This window comes from Anopheles coluzzii, chromosome 2 (assembly GCF_943734685.1).
Source record: "Anopheles coluzzii chromosome 2, AcolN3, whole genome shotgun sequence".
Taxonomy (NCBI): Eukaryota; Metazoa; Arthropoda; class Insecta; order Diptera; family Culicidae; genus Anopheles; species Anopheles coluzzii.
This window is the reverse complement of record NC_064670.1, coordinates 111,464,648-111,486,881: the sequence shown is the minus strand read 5'-3', so window position 1 is coordinate 111,486,881 and position 22,234 is coordinate 111,464,648. Positions and strand designations below refer to the sequence as shown.

General features: G+C 44.2%; 1 protein-coding gene across 2 annotated transcripts in view; it reads left to right on the top strand.

Annotated features, from left to right (window-relative positions):
- Positions 1-22,234, top strand: part of LOC120949124 (uncharacterized) — a 50,164-nt gene that overhangs the window by 953 nt on the left and 26,977 nt on the right. For both annotated transcript variants that reach the window (XM_040366163.2, XM_040366161.2), the window contains exon 2: positions 780-1,733. The gene's annotated coding sequence lies outside the window, so the exon portion shown is untranslated. The remainder of the gene's footprint in view (positions 1-779; positions 1,734-22,234) is intronic.

Sequence of the window (22,234 nt, the reverse complement as noted above, 5' to 3'; positions counted from 1 at the left end):
ACGCATGCCAGGCGGCCAACAACTTTGCTGCATCAGTGCGGGCAGCGATCACACAAAAATAGTCTATTTGAAGTGGACAATTTCGGGTCCATTTCACTGGAATTCGATTCGTTTCGTGCTGGGAGCAACACATTCGATACCCTATTTTTAACAGCAACTTTAGGGTCGCCAGTCTCCTCAATGAAGCATGGTTATTGATTTATTTTTTATTTTTTGGTTTTGCTTCTCTCTTGCTACATCACACGCTTCGGCAGCTTCCATGGCAATAGCCTCTTGGCCGCTTGACTGCGTTTGTTTGTCCACCTGACAACGCTTCCCGTCAGCGGCATAAAAAAGGGTCTTTCGCTTCCGGCAGAGTGGGAACGACGGCAAGCGCTTACTGGCAAAGGACAGGACAGGACAAAACAAATCGATAACAATCCATTCAGAACCCCGCCAGGTGCCAGGCTATGGCTACGGGAAAAGTATCGCTTCCATCGGAGTTACATGCCAACAGCGTGCATCATCGCTCGTGTGGCCGTGGTACGGAAACTCAATGGATTTTTGAGACTGAAATAAGCGGATGAAAAGAACACAAAATAGTGTAAAAAGAGAAGGATTCTTCTATATGGTGCAAGTAAATCAGGGCACGAAAGAAGGAACAATTTTCACAGTTTCCATATATGTGTGTGTGTCTTACGCGATGAACACGAGTGTGAATAACAGCTCCATCGGCACCAGTATAAAGTGACAGCTTTAACTTTAAAATATTAATACGTTTCTTCTCAACCATTTTGCAGTTTTTAGTGCACTGATTTTTTTGTATCTCGCACAACACCATCACAACAGCCAGCCGCTCGCCGTGTCGTCATCGCCCAGTGTTTTGTTGCGCACAGCGTGTATCTTTAAAGTGTTTTAGCAAACAGGGGGCAACAACAAGGGAGTGCTGTCTCAGAAAACAAAAAGCCCTCAAACGGTGAACAACTCCCCTTTTTTTGTTTTCTTGCTACAGACACACACACACATACACAATTACATCCCTCAAACAAAAGGCAACAACGTTAAGTTCAGCAATTGAGTGCAGCAAATAATAATAAAAAAAAAATCCCAGGTGCCCCACTAGTCGGTTGTGAAAGCGTGACCAATACCCTAACGTAATCTCTCCCACCCCTTCTATCCACCGTGTCATCCCTTTCCTTTCATTTTGTGTCGGTGCGTGCTTGCCTTGAGGGCGAAAGTGTCGAAGGGTTTTTTTTTCTTTTCTTTTTTATACGTGTGCCCATCGTGAGTGAGTGAATTGCCGTGATACACAAACACAAACACACACACGTACACACATAAGCATCAGTGTGGCAAAAGGTGGGAAAATCGCACAATTTACGCTTGCGGTGCGCTAAAGTGTCTCCCGCCGAGTGCGTGCTTGTGTGGTGTGTGGCTAGGGTAGGGTGTGAGGCAATGCCACGCAAGGTGCGACATAGTTTCGACGGGAAAACCACAACAACTAGTCTCCGAAGCAGCAGCAGCAGCAGCAACAACGACAATAACAACAGCACTACTTTTGCAAGGACACCGGCGAAACGAAACGGTGAAGCATAATGAGCTTTCGCTGGAAGTGAGTCGAGTTGTTTCTTTTTTTTTTATTCACCACGCACTAAAGTTCAGTCGCCCGATTGCTACGGCAACATTGGAAGCAGTGGGTTGGCTTCGTTTGCTGTTATAAGGACAGAGAGCGGCAGCAGCAAAGGAAGGAAAAGGTAAGTGTCACCTTGTACCGTACCGTGCAGCGTCATGGAACAAATGATTAACCGGATAACAAACCGCGTCAGCAACAACATCGGAGAGACAGAGAGTGTGTGTGTGTGTGTGTGTGTGTGCGAATGAGTGAGAGATAAATAGAAGAAACGTAAAGGCATAGTCATCGAATATAACAACAAGCAAGCGCAAGCGAAACCGGAAGGAGGTGGAATACAGCCGCTTTTGGGTCCGGGCGCACATTATGTAATGCTGCTGCTGCACAAAAGGCTTTCACAGGGACAGGCTTGTTTTTTTTTTCTACCCTTGTTCAGACGGTAGATGCTTCGTTTGGGCTTTGTTCGGTGGGGTTTGAACAGTTTGGTGTGAAAACATTGGACCGGAATTACGTTTGGAGCCGAGGATTGGCTGGTGAATCGCTCATGGATTTTTAAAGCGTGTAAAGAATCTTATGAAAATGAAGCTGCAAGAGTAATTGAGGGTGAAAAGAAGTGTTTTCATTTTCACTTTCTCAGCATTATTAATCTTAAGCATCTTTTGAATATATCTTTTAAATCAATCCTTGTTGTTATTGTCATTTTGTGCCTCATTTTGTTGAGCAAAGGCCTGCCAAGGAGTACACTTGTAAATGAGCTGTTCAATCAATAGACACGTTAACGTTACAGAACTTTAACAAACCCATCACCAAGCGATATACATTTTCTATAATAATACAAACAGGAAAATATAACATTGATCCGAGATCAAGGATAGCTTCCACAGTGACTATGATACAGCAAAAACGTCATACAATATGGTGGAAAAGTTTCCCTATTCACTTCATGTTTATAGACTACAACAGATCGAAGAGAGCAAATGTTCGACAAGCTTGATACAGCATTCGAAAATGAAGAGCAATTGGGTTTGTCTTCTTTGAATGAGCTTTTTCGTGCTTAATCAATACCTGAACGTAGTTACTATTATGCTTGTATTCCACAATTTAATTGTATTCTGTGTTTTCATTTTACCAAAAAACATGCAACACACTTGCCTTGTCCGCTGCCAATTGCTGCCAAAATGCTTGAAACACACACACACTCAATTCCACCCTCCCGAAATGGTTTCCAATTTAATGTAGCATTTTATAATACCATTCCAGCTGAACGGAACTAGCGGGAAGCTTTCTATCCGCCTCTACCATCCCTTCCAAGGTAGCACACATTCTCTTTGGATACCTTTTTCAATGTGGTATGCATTCTTCTAGCTCGTGTGTCGGTAAAAATGGTAACCAACATACCTAGCCGCATAGACTAGCCAGAAGAGTATGTGCATTTTCGGTAAAAAACCGAGCCTTGCCAAAGCATCCATGAGGTTCGCTGTACGTGTGCCTTTCTGTGTGCTATGCTTCGCCTGGCAATAAGAGAATGTACGAGAATGCACCCACTACTAGCCTTTTCCCCTTTGCCTTGGGTTCGATTTTGGGGAAAATAATTTTCCACAATATCTGGGCAGCATCCAGAAGCGTAATATAACAGCAAAAAAAACGAAACGAGCTCATACAACCAAACAAATAGTATTGTCGATACGCTCTGTGCTTGACTGCCATTTCTCCGGTGCTGTTTTGGTAGAGAGTTGCATCAAGGGGCTGTTGTGATGCCGAGTTAAGCTAGAAATGGAATTACGGAATTCGTGCAATCCGTACCTCTGTGGGAAACCAAACTGGGCTTTATGCAGCAGCGTTTTGCCATGAAATTACACCAATTTTCCCACAATTGAAGCGAACCCTATTAACTGAAAAATGATAGCAGTGTGTGCCGGAAGCTTGATCCGCAATTGATTCGCTGTACCTATATGGATGCGGTTCTGTACAGGCAGGGTCATTCCGTTTTCCGCTGGATGTATTCCACAGAAAGGTTTATTCGTTAAATGCTGTTGTTTTTTTTTCTACCAATTTAGCTATAACTTGTCTTAAATATGTGCACTTATAGGATTTAAGCCGCTTAGCAACATACATCACAAAAGCGATGCTTTTTCAACACATCATTACCATCGCTCACCTGTGGCCGAACACTTTTATTCGCTTATTTTTGGTGGTTTCAGCTCCTTGTGCGGACCTTCTTTAGACAAAATTTATTTGATCAACGAAACACACATCACATCAACCAGCGGCGCCGGTTTGTTATCGTCCTAACCACAACCGTGCGAGAGTGCCGTTTTGCTTCGTCTGCCTCATTTGAACTAATATTTTAAGACGCTCCTAACGCTGACTAACAACTCTTCCCCGTGAGCCGGATAACAAAACGCTATGAATAGAACACGTTTGATCATTTGGCTAAAGCTTTTCGCCCCTCTCGACCCCATTTCCCCTTTGCGAGCCAGGTCCTCAGGTTTGCCAGAAAAGACATTTCATTTCGGCAACAAGCCTTCATCTAGTGGGGGGAGAGTAAAAAACACATCCAAGACGATATCGTCGCAACATCGTTCGGCTCTCTGCTAGCAAACTACTCTAGAGTACGACAAATAGAGCGAGAGTGAGAGATAGAGAGAGACGCAAATAAAGAGAGAAATAGCAACTGGAACCCTAACAAAATTGCTAAGAAAATATGGCCTCGGTTACGTTAGATACCGTTGGTTCCTTACAAGCATGACCTTCGCTAGCCCAATAACCCTAACCTTCAGCCGGGCGCCCGAAAGCCCGAGCAGTCCAGCCGCAAACGGAGCGAAAGCGCATCGATAGGAGACGACGCCGTGCAGGCAACGCCAAAACCCATCATGGCCGGTACCGTTTATGCCATACCACTGACGAAAAACTGGGAGAGCAGGCAGAGCAAAAGAGCGAGAGAGAGAGAGAGCGAGAAAAAGGCACCCGAACCACCCGAAAATTGGGGTGCCTTTGAACCTAGGGCTAAAAATAGACAACGTGTTTCTTCCCTTTTCTTCGTCGCAAAAAAAGAAAACAACGACCGGGCGTCTCCATCCGCGCCATAACAGCCACCAGGCGTCTCCATCTCCAATTTGCGATGGCACACGATGGCGTAGAAAGGAACCGTCCAGCAATCAGAAAAGAATGGAAAGGCAGGAATGCGCAAAGTGCGTAAAAGTTTTTGGCCGAAACCCCGAGAAAACGGTACGGTCAAATTGGGGAAAAATCAATGCGAGCAAATGGTTTATGCTTAGCCACTGGGGGAAGCGAAAAGTCTTATTCCCTGGAGCATACCTTTTATTATTTCGCATCCTGCCTCCGGTTAGGCAACGAAAGGAGAAGAAGTGTCTCGTTAGCAGGTAAAGGTACAGCTTAGTGTCTACTTTGTTCGCTTCGGTGTGTTTAATGGTTTTCTCGGCTTGTACTCGGTGGATTCCATTTACATTTAGCTGAAATTTCATTCAAACAGAACCTATGTTAACTGAATAGTTGCGGTATATTTAACCAAATATCTAAAATTATAATTAATGTAATGACAAATCATACTATCGACGTTCAAGTATGTGCTGGAGAGTCGTCGTTAAGTATCTTGAATTGCAAAGATTAAACAATTGGAATTGCTTTATAAATACACAAACAAAATAATTTCATTCGCTTCACAATCCAGTGAAGGTTAATATGAACGCGATTTACTCCATTTTCATTGAAGAACACGATAGCGATGCTTAATAAGCACCGTTTACCAAAATTATTGTAACTCCATAGGAGCTTCTTTAGCCAAACACGGAGCTTTTCGGAGAGACATTGAGTACAAGTTGACGGAAAGAGAGACACAAAAAAGAACATTAAATACATATGACAGAGCACAGGCAAATGTGAATTCGACCGGAAAACCCCAAAACACCAACCAAACTCTCTGACGTTTACAGGATATACTTTCACCCACGACACGACAAGACTGTTGAAGCCTCTTGCCCATCCCCGACAAAGCTCAACAGCTCAACAATTTCCCACCCGGTCAGCTGGTCCGGCACTGGTGCCTCTCGACCGCTTGTATCACCCGGTGCTTCATGCCACCGAGTAACAGCCCCTAAGTGGCTCAATAGCGTCTCTCTCTCTGTGGCGCCCCATACCGCAATGGCAATGTTTGCTAACCTACGCACCTTTGATGTAGTACCGTTGCTGCTGTCGTGCGAACGATCCGCAGCATTCAGGCCGGCATTAGTAACGTGAAAACGCTGCTGCTGGAGAGGAGAAGTGAACGTTTGTTTTTCTTTTATGATTATTGCGTTCCAGCCGTTCCCGTTTGCATGTCCCGTTTGCAAGCGTACCGTAGCGCTTGCTGCTCCTTGCTGCTTGCTTTGCAATTTAAAGCATTTGCGACGATACTTTCCTCCTCTCTCTTCCTTGTTTTTCCTTGGTACCTCTCTCTCTCTCTCTCTCTCTCTCTTGCTCTCTCTGGTGAACCGTGAAGGTGAAAAATTTCCCAAAAATTTGAAACAGAAAAACTCGCGATCCGAGGCACCAGATCGTGGTTAAACTTTTACCCAAAATGCCCATTTCATCCGCCCGACCGAACGAACGCTCGGGTGCGCGTTCCTTTCCAACCAGCATGAAATACATTAACCGAAAGAAGAGAAGATAAAAAAATATCACAAGCAACCACTCGGTGAAGAAACAAACTCCATCCCGACCCCATATACATGAGCGTTCTCTGTTCGGGTTCGGGTCCGTTGTCTGCCTTTTGCTTGCGCGGAAGCAAATAACGAGCTGGAAACATATTTCACCGACCACACATTGCTCGCCGTGCGTGCAATGGGAAGCAGAACTGATAGCAGTTGAACAAAAAAGCACACACACACGCACACACTCGCTCTATCTCGTGTTCCCCGTCGTGTCCCTTTTCCCCAGTGTGCAGTGGTGCTGTAATTTGATGGGAATAAATTGATTTCGTGTCAATCGAATCAGACGCCGGTGGTTCGTGCGTGTATGTATGTGTGCCTGGGCTTGTGAATTGGGTACATTGTAGCACAGATAAATTGGTTGATTATTTACTGCGGGCATCGCTTCCGCTGGTTGTGTTGGGCTGTAGCGATAAACCCCGTACAAGATGCCTTATCGGTGGGGAAAAGCCACAATCTAGCATGCCGGCATAGAATGCTGCCCGCGCGATGCCAGTGCCACCAAGCAGCTAAAACGAACCGATATTGTGTTCTCAGCTTGATGACATTACTTCGATCAGCACTCCGGCATCAAGGTTGGCTCGCCTTGTAGCAAATGCTATTGCTAGAGAATCTTGTTACGTGGACTTATTCTGTTGGTATCGTGTAAGATCGATCGAAAAATTAAAATGTTTTTTCCACACTTGTGCCAGGATTTTTACAAAACCTTAAGCATTTTTAGCAAATGCAAATAGCAATAGCAAATTATGTGTTTATGCTACAGTAGTTGTAAAAAAAATTAAAAATGAAAACAACAAATTACATTACTTATTACAATTACTCATATTTATGAACCTAACCGTCTGTGCTGCATAAATCACGATCAATAAACTGTTTTTTTTTATTTTCAAGGATTAGTCAGGATTTAATAATTTCATTCAAATGTGTCCAATTCCTCCGAGCACAATGCTCTATCAACATACTTTGTTACATTGCTTCTAATAAAAAAAAAAACAAGTTTTCGTGCTTTAAACTTTGAAAATGTAACAAAGTAGAAACAAGCAGAGCAACGATAAAATGAAACTATGAAAAGACCATGAACAAAATTAAATAATACACAACGTTTATAAACACATACTTAATGCTCGACAATGCAGGCTTGCTTCTTTCCTGCCCCATGCACAATGCACTTAGCTTTACAATCTCTTCCGATTTTTCCCTCATGCAGGAACAAGCACACACATCAATCATATTTACTTTTCCACCTCACTCAAGCCAAAGACACTCGAATGACAAACCTTCGTGCGGGGATTTTTTTATTGTTGTTGCTGCTACTGCTCCATACAGCATGCCGTAAGACAGCATCTTTTCTTGGAATTGAGCATACTAACACTCACACGTGTTCCCACTCACAGGAAGCGAATACAAAGCTGAAGGCGACTAGATACTGCAGTCGTAGACGCTTGCCGGCACTGACCTTGATATGGGTCAGCAACCCTCCACTTGCTGTGTTGTTTTATGATGACGACGACGACGACGACGACGACGACGATGATGATGATGATGTGCTTGCGTTTTGTTTGTATTTTCGCTGAGAGTAATTATTTAGCCCCGTTGACCGGCTAAGGCGTGGTGGTCGGCGTTGATGAGCTTTCGATGGAGGCGCATGGTGCTTTATGGAAACGCATGGTCCCATTTTTGTCCTTGCTTTTTTACGCCGTTCGTAGCGGGAAGTGCCAAACTTAATCAGCTAGCTTTTGCGTGACAGCAGCCAGAGTAATGAATTTGAATTCCCGCCCATTAAACAGTTCCACAGACGAGGGCATGCATCAATTATATGAAACGTGGCTGTATTCTCACCACTGAGCTTGATTTATTCCTCTTCAATAGCGTTCAATAGTGTTACACAGAAGGACCGTGGCACAGAAAACCCTCACCCTTACATGCATGTAGTGGTTTTGCGAGCCACAGCGAAAGCCGTCACCGATGGTAACCTTTTGCACGAGGCACCGTGTTCGCTAATGAGAAACTTTTCCAGTGTCTGAGCACTGGCAGGGAAAAGCACACACGCACACATGCATCTCGTGTGTGCATGGATGAAAAATTGGCAAAGTTTTCGACACTCGAGGCGGCGGGCGATTGCTGCATTTTAAGCTCCACAGTCAATAACGAGACCGAATGCAAACGGCAGAGTTTTGCAATTACGAGCAGCGTCCATATTGGTCCTAGAGCACGGTTAGTACTGGGCGGCTCTCGTTGCTTCAATGGTGAAGACATATGCATACGAGCTTATGCCAACACCTTCAACTCTATGAGCTTTCGCTGAGGAGGGTATGTATGTGAGTGTGTAAACTTTCGACTTCGATAACGATGATTAGTGATTTATTGCGTTTCCAGGCTCTTTTGTAGCATGCGAACAAGTTGGATGGTAAAATGGCTGTTTATCAAAGCGTTCCACTTGAACACGTACAAAGCGGTATAAAATCAGTTATTAAATATTTGAAATTAGTTATTTTTGGAGTTATACTTGGAGTATAGAATTACTATTGGATTATCTAGAGAGCTTTCCAATTGGAGAGATTGAATTGTGATCATATTGGATCAGTGATCTATTAAAAATTACTCAAATTCGCCGTTTTTTTTTTGTTTGCAACCTCAATAAGACCGTTTCAATCTTCCCCCCCCCCCCCCCCCCCACCACCACAAGACGCCCACTGTACAGCGCACATCAGTGGTACCGAACAACGTGGAATCTCACATTTTCCCCCAGAGTTTGCCTCTCGGGCATGGTGTAAGGATGTCGTCGTCGTCGTCACACGACATGCATATTGAATTTCGATACGTGCAGGATTACATTTTTGCCATCATTAGCATACAGCACCGCATACAGCTAGGGAGAGCTTGGATGTGTCGTTGCGGGTTGTGTGACACCCGAAACGACACACGCTGGCGCTTCATGCTCGCCAAACGCTGGGTGGACCGACAAAGACAAAGACACACTTTGAGGCTAAGAAAAAGGGGTTAAGGAGGTCATCGCGCACTAGAGACGACGACGCGCGCTGTCTTTTGCGCTTGGGCACGAATCTCCCGCTCCGCCGGGCACACTTGTGCTTGTAGTAAAATGGCGAACCTCTTCGCCTGCCTGTGATCAGCGTCTGTCGGATCGATCTTGTTCAGCAGATAGCACTGCAACGCAGCTGGAGGGCTCTCTTGTTGCCTTGCTTTCAATTTGCTTCCTTTCACCCACATGGGTATTCACACCCAGCGAAGGCGTGTGGTCTCGCTGCTCCCCCGTGCAGTCTATCACACCGCTTCAGCAGCCACTATTAAGTACAGTGGTCCTTTCCCGCTACACACTACATCTACTCCCATTCTTCCCTGCGTTTATCTGGAATCGAACAACGGATTGGAAATCTCCCTTCCGCATGCAAACAAGCGTTGTCTGTACGTAGGAAAAAGAGGGTTAACATAAGGCTCTTTCTCTTATTTGGTTAGTATTTCACCCTCCCCAACTCCCCCCCCCCCAACTCTTACATCATAATACCCACTGTCTGTTACTGCTATAGTCGTTCCTTCCACTAGCAAAATCGAACACAAACGAGCACAGGCTCGGGACGAATGCCGGCGTGTTTCTACTAAACAAAAAACGACGGGAGCGAACACCATGTCATATCCCAAGATTACCACACAACAGCCTCCCGGACAGCCTGCATCGCGCCGGATCTGGCTGGCAGCTAAAGCCGAAATTGATTATTGTGTTCTGGTTCTGCGTTGCACAAGGGCTAATAGAAATGATGTCCATGGAAGGCTTTTTACAATTTCTGTTTTTGTTTTGCTGTCTGCACTCTCGTTCTGAGCTTCACGCGACAGCTGTCATGTCTCGTTGTGTTAGCAGTGACTCTATTTTCTCCGAAGAGCACTAACGAGTTATCGAGGCTAGCACACGCGCCGAGTTTCTCGTCTATCGGTTACGACATACAGCAGACGATACTCGCTCGGATTTAGGCGCAACTTTGTATCCCCACTGAACTGTGGCGGTTAATCAAGTGGGGCACTGCCAAACATGGGTTTAATCTGTAAACGCTCTGTAGTGCTGATAATTAAGATTTGTTGTACCTTCTTTCTTCCATTTTATTTGTACACATTATTTTGGGCCATTTGAACCTGTTTGGAGCAATTCAAAGGGGCTAAAATTAGAGCGCAAGTTATAGAAAATGTTATCACTTGTGGGTTATTTATGTGCTTAATAGATTAAGCATGAAATAACATAACTCTAAAGTTGTTACGTATCATCAGCCAAACCGTAATGATGTACCGTTGATGTCAATCATTTTTTTTTTAAATTGATTTGACTTGCGCAACTGCACAGTGCATGCGCGACAAACATATCTTCAGAAAAGTGCTAATGAACGTTGCATTGAATTATATATTTCCTCATTCCAAAATCATCCAGTAATCGTAAAATCAATAACAAAATAACAAAATTAATTATCAAATGGTGTCAATCAATATAAACCACCGTACAAATTGATCTATTTTTTCTCGTCTAACCATATGATAGCAAAGTGTTGGCACGATGTGCACCTCGTGCAGATTAGCTGCCGCAATATTTACAAAACAACGAGCTGTCAAGGACAGCTCGAATAATTCGTAAAAGAAACTCCAGATGGCGTTGTGAGTTAGATAAGGACGAACAGATATCCCCAAAATGAGACAACTGGCTGAGCTGTTAAATAGGGCCAATAAGGGAAAAGTTCGACACAGGTCGCTAAGCGAGGTTACTTAGGGTCAAGTAGATCAGCTGGTCTGAAACAAAGCGCCATTGAAGACGGCGCTGAGTTGCAAAATATATAGGAGAAAAGACAGACCAATTTTTGACCTGATCGGCGGAACCCTGAATACGCGAGCGACAGTTACAAAAATTCTGTAGCAGCAACTGAAATAAACATAAAGCTACACCCGTGGCAACATTCAAAAATTGTTTCGATATTTTCTTCGAAAATAAAGTCCCTACCAGTGTTCGTCGCGATGAGTACGAGTTTTAATCGTGGTGGCTGCGAGCGGCATAATAACGTGACTATGGTGCTGTGCAAAAAATGCCATAAGTGGTACCAATACGCGTGTGTCGGCACCACCGCGATAGCTGAATCCCGTATGTGGAGGTGCGATTTGTGTATGAAGCAGGCGGTAAAGTGCGAAGCCAAGGAGAAGAGGTGTCCAAAAACCCCAATGGAAGCCATCGCGAAGACGAGGAAGCCAGCTGAAAGCTGCGACGGCGAAAAAATAGCCAAAAGAGCAGCATATAGCGAGGGCGAAACCTCGGCGAGTAAGAAGCTGTCCACAGAAGAATGGGTACCCACATCGATCCAAGCTGCAAAAATACCCCCTACCACAAACGCGTCGAAAAAAGCGAGAATCCAAGCGGCACTGGCACGACTTATCGAAGTGCAACAATTAGAGAAGGAAATAGCTCTGAAAGAATTCGAGCTTAAAATGGCGAACCTGAAGCATAAACAGGAAAGAATTATGCTTCAAATCGAGGAGGCAAAAAGATCGAAGCGATCTTTCGCAAATAGCTCCTCAAATATGACGCAGAGTGCACGCGAGCAGCAGCAGTGTAACGCAGCAGCGAACGTTTGTGAAGTGGTTGAGAGAGTGCGCATCGGAACGGTACCAGCAAACCCTGCGGCAGTAGCAATCGTGGAAGCAACAGCTCGTACCGAACAACACGCGTCGGCGCAACCACCTTCCCAGCCACAAAACTGCTCTGCTGCCAACGCACGCACACAACTAGGCTGCGAAACGCGGGACAACACGCTCCCTCATGAGACGGTCCAATCTGGAGGAGCAGAACCGTTGACGAACATTTATGCGTTGAGATCCATGGTACCGAGGGTACCATTCCGCATAGTGTCCGCCAGAAACCAACAAGGACAACAAGCCATCGAAACAATAAGCACCCTCCAAGAAGAGCCAGCGACAACACCGGTGCAATCTATACTGGCACGAAGCGCCGGTGAAGCCGGTAAGCCAGAACCACCGGAGATCAGCTGGACGGCAGGCGCGACGAGAGATGGTTCGAGCGTGAGCAAGGAGGGATTGGCGAATGCGACGGGAGGCGACAACAGGCAATACGAGTTCGCCAATACTCGTAGCAGCATAAAGCTAAGTTGGCCGCCTCAAGAACTTTTCTTCACCTCATTAATGAACACTTTTGCTCACTTTCAGGGACAGTCGATACCGCCGTTCCTGAAAGGGGAGCCAAAGTTGATGATCGGAGCGATACACACCGATCTGACAGCACAACCCGAGATAGGCAGCACTGGCGTACCGGCTACCGATAGAAGCCGGTTGAGATGGTCGGCCTACAGTTTCGGCAGCTTTGTCGGGGCCACATCCAGACAGAAGCTAATGCGGTGCTTTCATAGCGACGTACAATTCCTGCGTACAACGACTCTAAAAGAGAAGAATGTACAAATTAGTGAACGCACACATACACTCACCGACACAAACAGAAGTAGGGTTATGTTTTCACGATGCGCGTTGCAGGACAGGTGTACGGACCAAATGAATATGTGGTTTTGCATTCAACCAGCAATCGGTAGAGAAAATCGGCGAAAAGTAACACCGCTTGTACATAGGAGAAGGTTGATCGCTGGGTTGATCGTAGGGATGCGAAATCGTATGAATAAGAATTACGAAAGGCACAAAGCACGCGTTGAGAATCAGGAGAGGCTGCCAACAACACAACTTTTATACTGGCAGGATAGGGAGGTGGCTGTCTATAAACGAACGCTAATGCGATATCTAAAATCATATCGAAAGCCGAAAATATGTACATCGTGCAGAATTTGAGTAAATCCTGCTTTACTAAGGATTTACGGGGTGGGGTGTTGGCACGATGTGCACCTCGTGCAGATTAGCTGCCGCAATATTTACAAAACAACGAGCTGTCAAGGACAGCTCGAATAATTCGTAAAAGAAACTCCAGATGGCGTTGTGAGTTAGATAAGGACGAACAGATATCCCCAAAATGAGACAACTGGCTGAGCTGTTAAATAGGGCCAATAAGGGAAAAGTTCGACACAGGTCGCTAAGCGAGGTTACTTAGGGTCAAGTAGATCAGCTGGTCTGAAACAAAGCGCCATTGAAGACGGCGCTGAGTTGCAAAATATATAGGAGAAAAGACAGACCAATTTTTGACCTGATCGGCGGAACCCTGAATACGCGAGCGACAGTTACAAAAATTCTGTAGCAGCAACTGAAATAAACATAAAGCTACACCCGTGGCAACACAAAGAATAGATGCAAACAAACGTTTTTACCCGCCTTTACAATATGGTCTACCATTAAATCAATCAAATGCTTCATTAATCTATGCCCGGGAGTGTTTTATTGAATATAGCTTAATTTGCAAAGCTAAACATGCACTACGCTGTGTTGACAAAAGCAAGCAACCACACCAGAATGACCACCGTTACCAACAACTACGAACGGTGTGGCTCGAAAAGTGGTTGCTATTGGAACATTGAAACATACTTTCATTAGCCCTATTTATTTCTACAGTTCACACACAAGGTTATTAAATAATTTTCCATTTAAGCTTAATTAGGTTATTGATGTTTCTTGTTTTTATACACTCGTTACCATCAGTTGCACCAATCATTTGAAAGGTACTGCGCCCGGGCCACTGTACCTGGTATTGTTGGGGCTCAAAGTTCTGCTTGCCCGAATACACAGGGCATATAAAGTAACTGGGATCAAATTCTAAAAATTACAGCCTTTCGCTGTATAATCCACATGGGGTTTCAGGATTCTCTCTTGCCACAACCACGTCCTGTCTGCGTGCTCCTTTGTCCGCTAGCACGATGTTAATTTCCAGCCCAAGGGAAATCGGAAGACTACACTGTCCCGAAATCCTTCCATTACGGGTGCATCGATTTCAATGGTACACAGCTCCTTGTAGCTGATTGAGTGTTCGACCCGAAAGCTCGTATGTATGTTCCATTGTCACATACTAATTGCGATCGATAAATTTCACCACTTTTGCTTCCCCGGGTGCCGGACTGATCGGATGTACCGAGTGGCAGCCGTATTGCGTTACCCGGTTTAATGCCGTTCCTTATCCAATCCTACACACTGCACACGGACCGAACGCGTCAATTGCTGGGTCGAATTTCATCTGCTGTGGAACCCCAGTAGAACCAATTTAAAGGTTATTTAAAGGCGATATTTTCCGTGGATTTGTCAACAAAAATATGTTTCGAAGACTAAAGCTTGCTTCATTTAGAATTGGAACAAACTTTTGTTCATATTGTGGCGCTCCTGGTGGACGGATTTGGAAGTTCTTGGCGTCAACGTGTCGGGCATTTTGTCAGCTTGACGTATGGATTTTTGACATTCCGCAAATCGACTGTAATTAGTAAACAATCAACATGGAAGCCGAAAGAAGGGAAAAAATTGTGCACAGTTATTTGGAAAATCCTTTGTGGTCTGCATCTAGGCTAGCTAAAAAGCTGAAATTTCCCAGAAATACCGTATGGCGCGTTATCAAACGGTATAAGGAAACATTGACGACGATTCGGAAGCCTCAAGCCAATCGTCGGAGTGGAACTGTCGACCGGAATCTGCGTAGTAAGATTTTGAAGACGGTTAAGAGGAATCCTAATCTGTCGGACCGCGATTTGGCCAGAAAATTCGGTGCTGCCCATAGTACCGTCAGGAGAACTCGACTCCGGGAAGCAATCAAGTCGTATCGAGCTAGCAAACAGCCAAATCGCACCATAAAACAGAATAGTTTGATCAAAACTCGTGCTCGGAAGCTATACGATCAGGTGCTGACCAGGTTCGACGGGTGTCTTCTGATGGATGATGAAACCTATGTTAAGGCTGACTTCGGGCAAATCCCAGGTCAAAAATTTTACTTGGCAACGGGTCGGGGGGATGTTCCCGCCAAATTTAAATTTGTTTTTGCCGACAAATTTGCTAGAAAATTTATGATTTGGCAGGACATTTGTAGCTGTGACAAAAAACGAAAGTTTTCGTTACAAACAAGACAATGACGTCGGAACTATATCAAAAAGAGTGTCTCCAAAAACGAATTTTGCCATTCATTCGATCCCACGACCATTTCGTAATGTTTTGGCCAGATTTGGCAAGCTGTCATTACAGTAAAGTCGTTTGAGAATGGTATGCAGAGAAAGGGGTCCAGTTTGTTCCGAAAAACCTTAACCCTCCCAACTGCCCCCAGTTCCGCCTTATTGAGAAATACTGGGCAATCATGAAGAGGAGACTCAAGGCAAAAGGAAAGGTTGTCAAAGACATCAATCAGATGACGACCTGGTGGAATAAGATAGCTAAAACGATGGACGAAGAAGATGTGCGCCGCCTAATGAGCCATGTTACAGGAAAAATTCGAGAATTCCTTCGAAACCGTGAAGAATAGTTTTATCCGTATTTTTCCTTAAAAGTATGAAGAAAACGCTACATTTTCATAAAAAAAATATCTTAATTTCAATAATAAATAACTGACATACAGGCAATTGTCTATGTTCCAATTCTATCTGAAGCAAGCTTTAAATTACTTTACAACAAGAAAAGATAATACACAGTGTGATCATAGTAGTATAGCTTAAATTATATCATGCTTTGTATGGTTTGAAAGATACAATTGCAAGCATTTTTCTACATCTACGATAGGATATTCACACAACAACACATTTCAATTTTAGTACATTAAGCTTTAATGTAACAATTTCCAAGAGAAACATGCAAATTAAAAGTGGGAAGCTTGTATGCTGTACAGCATCCGATTACATGTTAAAATTTACCGGTTGAGTGTAAATGTAAACCCAAACACTGCCTTTAAATGAACATTTAATCAAATTATACATCACGTCTCACCGTACCCGTGCCTTTCGGTGAACCCGGTGTGCCCGACCGTTCGTTGTTTGCATTTGCCATTAATGGGCAGTGGAATTGAATGTTCGAAAATTCTACCCATCCTTTCCCTCTCAAACACACACACACACTAGACTAACGCGTCACAACAGCACCAGCACGACAGTAAAAAAAAAAACAGGTGTACGCCAATCTTTATTTATTGCAAAACCGCTACGGCGTCATTTGCGCCACTGGCACGGGTTGGCGCGCTAGGGCAGCGATAGGATACCGAAGCAACGACAATATTGACATTCCATCATACGGTTTGCAACCTTCTGCGACCTAGCGATCGCGCTACCGAGCAAAAACCCACACACAGCCGGTTCTAATTGAATTGCGCGTGATACGCAGTACGCGTAGGCCGATACGCATCACGCAAACGGTTCACTTTTTTTTTTCGCACGAATCAGTGCTTTCGCTACAAAACCCAAAACACAACCCACACGCACCCATTACGGTCGGGCACGGGCACAGCATTGTGCGCAGTTTTCGTGCGAATAGCCGGTTGCGATTGCTGCCGGTTTCGGTCGGAAACACATTCACACACAATGCAAATGATTATGATTTACTTTTCTCGGGTTTCTTGCGTGGTGCTGCTGCTGCTAACAAACGGGACCATACAAAACCCACTCCGACAGGTGGGGGGGGGGGGTGATCAGTGTCGCAAAGGAGAAACGCAGAAAGTGTGGTTGCTTTCTACGTTGCGATTCAGAGTGCTGCGGCCGTAGTGATTGGCGTAACGTCCGTTGAATCGCCATTGTCCGATGTATTGTACAAACGCATGGCGTACAACGGTGACAAATCGGCTGAGTGGTGTGAATGCACTGAGCAGAGATTTATGATGACACACTCAGAGGCACTTCTCGGGGTAGCTGTGGACTCAGCTGCACTTTACATTCAAGCATGAATATTATTAGAATGTTTTGTTACTTGTTTTGTGTAAGCACTTACTGCATCATATAGTCCTGCAATTATGCACTTACAGAACATTTCAACTGTTTGTTGACCCATGTTAACGAGAGTTATTTTTTGCATTTTTGCACAAAGCTAAGCTTATTTTTGTTGGTTGGTTGGTTGTTAGTGCCAAGACTTTAAATGTTGTTTTACGTGATGTTTTCTCATATTAAATACATGGTTTACACAAATATCCATACACCTAGTGAACTAGAATTTGCTCATTTATCATAATTTAATAATTTAAACTAAATTAAGTGACCAGTAGCAGATCTAATTTAATCGATAGGTAAAACAATCGAGGGGCAGCGCAAGAGAGTTTCAATTGTAGCAAAGGAAAACCAACACTGCAATACTTGGCCAGTGAATGTTGAACAAAATACAGTGAACCCTCTCTTATTTGAGAGGCGATGGGACTGTCGAATAAGAGAGGTTTTCAAATTACAGAGGTGGAAAGTGAATGAAAGGTCCATCCAAACAAGAAAGAGACAGAACATTTAGTATGCAGCCTTAACTGTTGCTATAGTAAACTGCGAACAGGATTGCCAATTTGAGCATACATCATTCAATAACCATGCAACACCATACACAAATAAGAGGGACACAGATTTCAGAGGTTTTCCAAATTAGAGGAACAAAAATGTACTGGAAATCAAGGGACTGTACAAAATGTTCAAATAAGAGAGGTTTTTCAAATTGGAGAGGTGTCAAATAAGAGAGGGTTCACTGTATTCCAAAAAAAGCATACCAATTGCCTACAACTAAACCATGAGACGGGTTGGTTTGGTAGTACAGTCGTCATCTCGTACGACTTAAAAACATGTCCGTCATGGGATTAAGCCCCGAATAGAGGATGGCGTCATGGGTTCAATCCCCAAATAGACCGTGCCGCCATACGTAGGACTGACTATCCTGCTATGGGGGGAAATCAATTAGTCACTGAAAGCCAAGCCCACAAGTGGTACAGGCAGGCCTTGGCCGACAACGGTTGTTGAGCCAAAGAAGAAGAAGAAGACCATGCCGCCATACGTAGGACTGACATCCTGCTATGGTAACAATAATTCACTGAAAGCCAAGCTCATTTCACTAGTGGGTGGGTACAGGCAGGCAGGCCTTGACCGACAACGGTCGTTGTGCCAAAGAAGAACAAGAAGAAGCCATTAGACGCATAGTTAAAATGTTATCTTACGAAATGTTAAATTATCTTTTTTCCGGTTGTGGGTTTTTTTGTTTACTGTTCTACTTGACATTTTTTGACTCCAGCTATAACTGTTCCGTAGGAGCAACGTTCGACTAAGTATTACAACACTTTTTGTTTTTTTTTCATCAAAAAAATATATTTACAAAATGCTCCATTACCCTTTTACATCTTATTGTCATTTTATGACTTACAAATAGCAAAATTATACTAAATTGTACAACATCTTAAAGTAGACTCTACTCCATTGCGTCCTTCCAGGAAGGACCATTCGTGTTGCTTTAATTCTTAAACAGCATGATACGCTTTTCGCAGATTGTTTAAATCATGGTTTTGCGAAATGTTTGCCCTTTAATTAAAACGTTCAACCTGTTGAGCACACTCAACAACCACACCACACTACCATTCGGAAACAATCACTCGCTTTTCACACGTTTGTTTGTTTGCTTTCAAACGAAAAAGCATTACCACTGAACCACTAACTGCCAACAAGCTTCTCAACACATTTCAAAACACATTGTTGCACATCTTCATCGCAGCTCCAGCACACCAGTTGCTAAATACGTTTTATGCTTTTGCTAAACCCAACGGCTCTCCCCGTACGCCCTTGAATGCCCCCCCCCCCCCCCCCCCCGAGTCAAGCAGCAAAACAACACACACACACAATAAACAAACTTATTAACACAATTATTTTTCTACTCCTGAAAAGTCTAATTGCAAGGGCTTCTTGTTCTGCCTACCGTTCCCTCCCTTCCTGCCATTGCCACCTCGCACTCCGACAAACAAACTGCACAAGCGCAAATCCTCTCAGCCTGCCGGTTTGCTTGCCGAACGGAATAACTTTTCAATTATCGCGCGCCCGGTACGATTCCTTCGACTTTTGCACACCTTCTTCTTTTTTTCTTTCTTTCGTTTTTGTTTCATTTTTGTTGCTCGTCTCGTCGAACTTTTTCCGTGTTACCAAGCGAAAAACTCTCTCTCACACACACACACATACAAACCTATACGGTGTGGAAAGGTTCTGCTAGCAAATCACAGCCACGCCGACACTCAACCACGTCTAAAGAGCGTGCTGCTGCTGCTGCTGCTGCTGCTGCTGCTACTGATTTCGATCCTGAAATCCGATGAAAGCACCTGTAGGGATGGGCCTTTGCTATTTGCTTTTGCTAGAGAAAAAGTTGCCGTGCGCAAGAAACACTTTCTAAAGAAGCGCATCGCATCGGGGGCTGCGTTGTGGGCAGTATAGGCAGATTTATTAACCTTCCTCTGGGTACATTTCATACGCTTCGTTAGCCGGAAACGGTGAAATGCAAAAGAGCGATCTCCACTTGATTGTGGCTCTTTTCCGCACAATTACAGCACAATGTTTGTTCAGTCTGTTTGATTGCTTCTTGCAGTATTTGTTTTACAAAAACCATTATTTCTCCGATGATTAAGCTTAAAAAAAGTAAGATTGCATCACACACTCTCATGAGGCGTAGGCGGCGTTAGCAACATCCACCTAACTCAACCCGCTTATCATTTGCATTTAATTAGCGATTAATGTAAACTTTTCCTTTTTAACTTCCGAGAAAACGGAACGCTCCGACAAGCAAACATCATTTACTGCGAAAAACTCGAGAAACTTAATCTTGAACTTAACCCAGATAGAGCCAGAGTGCGTGTACATCCCAGTCCAAACCAACAGCGAAGTAATCTTCTCGACCGCTCGGCTCCCCTAATCCAATCCAATTAAAACGACCAAACGTCAGACGGGGAGAAAATTTGGGTTCAGCCCTTCAGCCCGGTCATTGACATCCTGGTCACAACGGGGCGAAGCTAATGCTACCCTTGCGCGCAAAAAGGGTACCGCCCCGTGTCTCGTTTGATTGATAGTACGTGACGTGCTGGTCAACGATGAGATGAGCAGCTGTCGGGGCAAACACACCAACCAAGCCGAAGACACGTATGCCGTGTTGGTTTTCTTGCCAAAAAGATGAGACATTCGATTGATTTTCGCACGAACCACCAAGCGTGTTCTGATCGACTCTGCTGGAAATCGATCGATGCAACACCAATCGGCACATGTGAAGCGTGTGAAGCTGCAACTGCTTTCTACTCTGCCGAGTTGTTCTACGATGTCGTGCCGAATGGATGAAATTATAAAATTGCCCCCCCCCCCCCCCCCCCCCCCCCCTTATGGCCCTGTCCTCGGTATGCGAGCCTCGATGTCGAAGCTCTCTAATGTACCTACCGGCTCTTAATCTAAGCAGTGCCTACCTCCTCCCAAACAGCCCACACGCCCATGGCCTTGAAATGCTTGATCCAGGCCAGCACACCAACACCGGATGCATAAGCATGAGAACCGAGAATGCCGGCCGAGTGGCAGATCCCAATTCCCAATCCCGGAACGAGACTAGAATGCAAATGTAGAGCTTTATCTACAGCCTGCCAGAAAAAGGGGTACTACTAGCTTTTCTCGCTGCCTACCCCGCATTGGATGCCCCGTTTGCTCTCCCCGAAACACACCGAAAGGCAAAATGCGGAGCACGGGAGCGAGAGAGAGAAAGAGACAGGCACAAATGGTAGACTGTAATTGAAAAAGGTTCCGGTAATGCTTTCGTCGCAAAACCGGGCTTTCAGTTTTATGCACGGTCACTGTTCTCTGCCGATTATGGCGACCAGCGATGGTGATAATGACCGTGGGGTAGAATGCTTTCGCCTAAACTAATGCCCGCAGCAGCAGCAGCAGCAGCTTAGGCCAATGTGAAAAATACGGGAAGAACACACACGCTCACTGTGGAACATGTTGCACGAGACATGTTTGGTCTAGTTGAGTGTGTTTGTGGGTCTTTTTACCAATAAAGTGATACGATTTTTCATTTACACATAAAACATTCTAAAGCGCTCACCTTGTTTGTGATGCATGGCTAACGATTGATCAATATCAATAGGCCTGTATGTGTGTGTGTTTTTTTTAATATTATTATTTACTTTGCTGTTGAACCCCCAACCACGGCATACACAGACGCACACCCCCTTTTGACCGCCAGTCTGAGGCAAAACTCATTTTTCTCTGACCCGCAACAAAGGTACACACTTCAAAAGAAATCCTAATTTTTCGCTAACCTCAACAAACGTGTCCCTTTCCATCGCTTTACGCAGACGAGCACTCTCCCCCCTCTGGGTTGAAAGCAAAATTACACTTTTCACTTGGGGACCGTACCCGGGCAAGCAAAAAAGGAAACCCTACTACCAGCAACGCGTACTGGGTATGTACAGTAAGTGATAAAATTGATTGGATTGTAGTATATATTCTTAATACCTAACTTTAAATTGAAAACCCTTATCCTCACAGTGTTCCGGTGATGAGCCGCCAATAGAAAACAAAACATAGAAATGCGTGTTGTGCAGAGGTTTTGTCATGCGGGTGGCATACTTTGTGGCGCCTAAAATATCTATTTGTAGAACACATTACAGTTAAAATATTGTTCACATAAACACAAACCATTTACAGTTCATTAACTCGGTGGGTTCTACATGTTATAGATGACAATACATGAAATGTCAGAATAATTCGTCCGTTTTATTATAAATTACACGATAAATAATTCCAATTTGGAGTTGGATTTTGAAACAAGAGCACTTAACAAGTATTAGCCTGACAATTACAACTTAAAAATAAGGAAGAAAAAGTTGTTAGTAACTGATATTAGTAACTGGCAGTTATTAGCAGCTGATGTCAAATGCTGTAAATAGTAGTAAACAACCAAATTTCTGCTTTTTCCATTACTTACGAAAATACATCTTTTCCAATGATTTACCATTTTTGATACCCACTGTACCATTCGTACTAACCATCCAGAG